We start from the raw sequence: 5,860 nt of genomic DNA, 5'->3' as shown, positions 1-5,860 counted from the left end.
CCCCGGGCCACCCGGGCCGAGGCGCGGAGAGGCAGCGCACGGGGGGACCGGAGCGGCATTGCCGGGGAGATGCGGTCACCCCCGTCGGTGGCAGCCGCCGCCCGCACTCCCGGCCCACGGAGCGCACCCCGGGAGCGGAGCTAGCGCGGGGCTCCCTCCCCTCCTCTCCCCAGCCCCCGGGTAAAACAGAGAGAAAGATAAGCGAAGAAACCCCAGCGCTGAAAATACGCCGCAAATATTTGCGGCTCGAAATGAACATTTTGCATTTGCTGTGTAACGTGTCGACTCAGGACTTTAAGAACTTAAGAGTGCCAGAAAATCCCCCACAAAGAAGCCCAGGTCATTATAAAGACGATATCTAGCCACCATAAGCCTTTGAAATGACCTTTGGCTCGTATAGCAATAACTCACCACTTAATGAACAACCAACGGAAGCGCCTCCAATAGCTCACAACACAACAGACCTTACAACTTTCCACCAAGTCTTCTCTCTCCCTACCCAAACCCAGTAGGATGCAACATTCCCCCTCCAAATCACCTTAATTTATGCTGGCAAACTGGAGTTAGGGAAGTGGAGCTTCATGATTACACATGATGCTCGCTCAGGTTCTTGGCCCGGGCCTGTCCCGGTAACGTCTTATATAATATATTCACGTGGGCGTACGTCAACTTTAAGTGCTTTATTTATTTTTTTTTAAAGAGAGTTCATTAGAAATAGCACTTTAAAGGGTGCATGAAGGCAGCGTAAGTTGCGTTGCACCTTAGCCCCTGAGCGGAGAGATCATAATATTGCAAACCGAGTCATTGTTAGCCGCTGATGATTAAACGGTAAGTTTTCATTTTGTGCCTAATTAATTATCGACTCCTCATCCCTTTCCGAAGAGGCTCCACAGCCTCACAAGCGATAGCCTTTTTTGCTATAGACCTGCTTTACTTGGCGGGATCTTGGCCAAATACCGAGATTTCCACGGCAACAAGAATAGCCCCAAAGTTTGTTGTGCTGAGCTGGGAGTCCGGGCACGCCGGGGCTGCGCTCTGCTCCCAGCGCTGCTCCTGCAGAGCCCACCTCGGAGAAGAAGTTGCCAGAGCTAAACCCAGGGAAATCTTTAGAATTATTCAGGCGTGGGCCCGATATAGGTATTATTGAAATTTTAGGTGAAGTTATAAGTGAGTGCTTCCATCGAGCCAAATGAAATGCTGCTTGCAGTAATTGGATTCAGCTGACTAACTTGGCAGGCCAGCAGCTTGGAGGCATACAGCTAAGAAAAATGTTCACTGCCTTTAACTTCTGATCGAGCAGAGCAACACGCAACAGAAAGGGGAAGAAAAAAAAAAAAAAAAGAAAAAAAAAAACAACCAACCAACAATACCCCAACTTTCTCCCCTTCCCCTCGCCCCCCTGTCCCGCGGGGTGCCTTGGCCCCCACGGAGGACTCGTCCGGGTGACTCGGGGCGGGCAGGGTCCGGCGCAGCCTGACACCCGCTGCTGCTCGCCAGCACAAAGCCGCGCTTTACGCGGGGGCTCTCTAATAAACACAACCGAGAGTTCCCCCGGGCTCCAGGCAGGCCACAAGACAGCGGGAAGAGGCGCTCCTGGGAGAGTCGGGCTGGTTGCAACAGCCCAAGAGGGAACGGAGCTGCAGATGTGCGGGGGAGGCTGTGTGACCGCGTACAGCCCCCCATGTCCGCCCAGAGAGGCACCGATACCTCCCAGGCACCTTCCCACCGCCTTATTGATCAAACCGCACAAATGCAGGGCGAGAAACTTCTCGGTAGATAAATATCAAGCCGTGCTTCAAACAGCGTGTGTAACTCGAAGGCATGAGCACACCGGTAATATCAACACCGAAACAACCGGGGGAGGAAAACAACAGCCACTGAGGAACCCGAATGCACGGCGAGGGGAAAAGGTACGGGAAGGCACTTGGCAGGAATATTTAGGAGACCCTATGTAGGAGCTACAGTACAGACGAGCCTATTTTAAATCGCCCTTTACAAATCAACACGGCTACCCCCTGCCCGGCTATCCACGGCAACGCATTAGCGTGATGCTCAATCTTACTTTGGCAAAGGGAGCATCTAGCAAAGTTGTCTCTCCCTCGTTTCTTTGCTTCTTTGCAATTCCCTTCCTGAAACCACCGAAAATTGGGAACGGGATAGGGATAAAAGTCCTCCCCTCCCCCTAGACTTTGGGAAGGAGTCCACTTGTTATTTAAAGAGCATAATAAAAAGAAGATACAGCTTAAAACGTTCAAGGAGGTGGAGACCACTCCATGCATTCCCAGCCGTTATGGGCAGAGATTGCAAACAAATTCCAGACAGTCTCTGAGTAAAGGCGATAATGCAGCCCCTGTGGTTAAAGGTCCCATTTGGTCATGCAGTTGCTTACCTGTGTATCAATTTATCATAAACCTGGGCTCCTCACTTTTCAGGATTTGCGCTTGCAGCTCATAGAACATATCCTTCACCCTTTGTCTGCAGACAATACTCTCCTAAACCTGATCTTGCGGTTTTACAGATATTTCCACACACCAGAATTCCCGATAGAACGAAAACAGGCTCAGGCTCAACTACCAATAAAAGAGAGCGAGTGGAAATCGGAATTTGTTGGGCTTTAAAAAAAAAAAAAAAAAAAAAAAAAGAAGAAGAAAAAAATCAACACACAACCCTTTAGCCATCAGCCGCCAGGAACCAAAGGCGGCAATTGGCCGGCTCGGGTTTTGTTTTGTTTTTAAATCGTGCGGCCATTGATGAATTTTGGGGGCGAGCAGGAAAAACCCCTTTATAATCACAAATATAGGCACTGCCTTAAAATACAGGCATATTCGCCCACGTGACCGCGGGAGCAGCTCGCCGGGGCCGAGGCTGGCGCGCTCTCCGCGCCCCCGCGCAGCGGGGCTGCCGCGCCGGACCCCGCGCACCGGGCTGCTCCCGAGCTCCCCCTCCGCGCTCCGCGCACCGGGCCGCGCTGCCGACGCCGCGCTTCTCCCGCGGAGCTCCGCGGCGGCCGGCGGTGGCGGCCCCCGCACTTACGCGCCCCGCGGGGCTGGGGGAGCCGGGGAAAAGGTGAATTCCGCGGGATGATCCCAGGGCGCAGAAATTGCCGGCGGAGAAAGAGGAGGTATTTGGGACCGGCCGCAGCTGAGAGCCTGCGCCGGGGGCAGCTCCGCAGCCGCGCTGCTTTCGCGGAAAGGCGCTGGGGCTCACTGGCGTGCGCGAATTTTTGCTTTCTCCTTCTCCTTGCCGAGAAGATGCGGGGCAGCGGGGACTACCCCTGTCTGGAGGCTAAAGAAGCGTTGGGGAAAAAAAAAAAAAAACAACCTCATGACATTTGTGCGTGTGTGTGTCTGCCCTGAGCCTGCCTCCCCTCTCCGTGTGTATGAAGAGACATAGAGCAAACCCGATGTGTATCCGTCATGTGTGCCTACAAAGCTCCCCAACAATTCCAGTTCGGCAGAAAAAAAAATGTATATTAGCTCCCCTGTTTGATTTTTCTAACATATCTGTAGCTATAAATACACCACCCCTAATCTAACATCTGCTATGATTTCATTACCATCCAAAGCATGGGGATGTGACAGTAACGTATTACCTTACAATACTAAACGTAAGTGCATTGTAACATTTATCTAAATTACATTGCTTTTCCTGACTTTGCAAACCAGTTATAAAAAGATTGGAGTCCAGTGATGGAAACATAAGTTCAATGTAAATTATTGTGTACGGCTTCGGATTTATAATCCTATATTTCTTCCAAATGATGCACTTAAATCTCGCCTCAAGTAAGAGGTAATGGTTCTTTATATCCTTTTCCGTCAGCCATATATTTCGGTGTCTGGGTAGTTTTGCAGAGCCCCCCGCGCTCGCGTGTCTGTGTGTACATACAGCAACCCCTACACGCACAGCGTGTTCTGCATACTTGTGTACATACACACAAAGCCGAACATAATTCTGGCCGCTGTTTAGACATTTTGGATGACGGAGAGGTCTTTCGTTTCCTACACAAAAGTGCGAGGGAGAATCTAGGCACCGGTCGAGCAAAGAGCACGAAGAGGATTCAGAAGAAAATGCCTTTTTGGAGGGCAGTTAGGAACCACCTGGCAAAAAAGCCCCACAGCCCTCGGGTGGCTTTTCAGAGCCTAGGGCTTAAAAAAAAAAAAAAAAAAAAAAAAAAACCACAAACCCCAAAACCAAAAAAACCCAACCGAAATTTAATGTGAAAATGGAGGACGGCTGAAAGAAAGGAGCACCTTCGCCACCATCACCAGAATTAAGACATCGTAAAGGGAACTGAAAAAGTATTAAGGAAATGTTAATCCTTTGGCTGGTGGGACTCCAGCTTTGCGTGAATTTGTCTCCAGTAAAGGATCTAAGACTTCTTCAATCGGAGCATATGTTCATAGAGCAATAAAACAGAAAGATTTACAGTCTCCGCCCGCCCCCCAGCAGCCTCGCACCCTTTCAGGAATTACTTATGATGATTTATAACAACAACTCCGGCAATTGTCAAACTGATAAAATAGCCCGGGCTATATGCGGGAATAAACGCTCTTATGAAAGGGCTGCGATTTACGTTCGGGTCCGTTTTACTGCCTGTCTTGGTGGAGTTTGGTTTCTTTCCCGGACCAAGAGGATAGCATAAAACTTCATTGATAAAAATGTAGGAGTTCTCGTGAAGTAGCAAATCTGTTCCTTAGTCACTACTAAAGCACATAAACATTTGTCATCTTTGAATAATTGAATTAATGTGTTATTGTTTGAATGTATAATTCATAACATAGGAAACTTTGTCTCTGTCCTGCCACCGAAACGGAAGTAATAAAAAGCTACAATCTAGGGGTTTTTAGATATTACTCCAGCAAGGGATAATAAAGAATATCCTGTTTGCAGAAAGTATTTCCAGCTGACTCCGGGATTTCACAGCGAAATCTCAGCCTCCTCGTCCATATTCTACGGAGTTTATAGAGAATGGCTTTGTATAAAAACACAAATCCCCCTTCCCCCTAGTGCGGGCTATTGATCGGGGGCTCGGGGGGCGATGAGCCCGTTTCGGGGTGGCTGGATGCTCCCGAGCTCCTCGGCTGCCCTGTGCCGGGCGGAGAGAGAGGGCGGCCGGGGCAGCGGGGCCGGGCGGCCTTTGTGCGGGCGGCGGGGGGAAAGCCCTGGCCCCGGCCCCGCTGTCAAGAGGCACGGCGAAATTTACGACCTCCCCCCCCCCGACCCACAGCCTTGCAAAGGAGCCGAGGGCCTTTCCCCGCCGGTGGGACCGAGCAGCGGCTGCCCTGACGGCCACATTGTTCCTTCCGCGCCGCTCCGCGCCTCCCCGCGCAGGCGGCCGCCGTCAGCGGTCAGCCTGCCTCCTCCTCCTCCTCCGCGGGGCTCCGCGGGGCTGCTCGGGGCTCCGCGCTCGCCCTCTTCCCCTCGCTCCCTGGGAAGCAAAGGTCATCCCTTGCGCCCGGTCCGGCTCCCGGCCGCTGCCGAGCTGGAAATCAGGAAGCGGCGTGCCCTATTTGTCAAGCGTTTGACAGCTGAGTTCATTAAGGCTTAAATAAGAAGGAATAAAAGTAAAAAAATGTTTACGTACCGGGCGTCTCTTTTTCGGCAGCTACCAAAGAGCTAGGTGTGCAGAGAGAGGGACTGCACCCTTTGTATATTATATTCTTGGGATCTCTTCAGTTTTCAAGTCTGATAGAGTCCTTTGCTTGGCAGATTAATGACGACTCCGTGTTTCTTAAGGGACGTGCTGAATTAATTATTTCGCAAATCACGTGGTCAGGACTTGTAGAAATCTATTCTTATCATCTTCCTTGCACTTTGAAATTCTGCCTGTTATGACTGTTCCTAGCAAGATTATTTTGGT

The 5,860-nt window shown here is 50.9% G+C and overlaps 1 protein-coding gene across 1 annotated transcript in view; it reads right to left on the bottom strand.

Moving 5' to 3' along the window:
• The window catches only part of HOXD3 (homeobox D3), a 31,405-nt gene that overhangs the window by 6,973 nt on the left and 18,572 nt on the right, over positions 1-5,860 (bottom strand).

Source organism: Calidris pugnax, unplaced genomic scaffold (genome assembly GCF_001431845.1).
Source record: "Calidris pugnax isolate Ruff unplaced genomic scaffold, ASM143184v1 scaffold103, whole genome shotgun sequence".
Classification (NCBI taxonomy): domain Eukaryota; kingdom Metazoa; phylum Chordata; class Aves; order Charadriiformes; family Scolopacidae; genus Calidris; species Calidris pugnax.
This window is presented reverse-complemented; position numbering and strand designations above follow the sequence as displayed.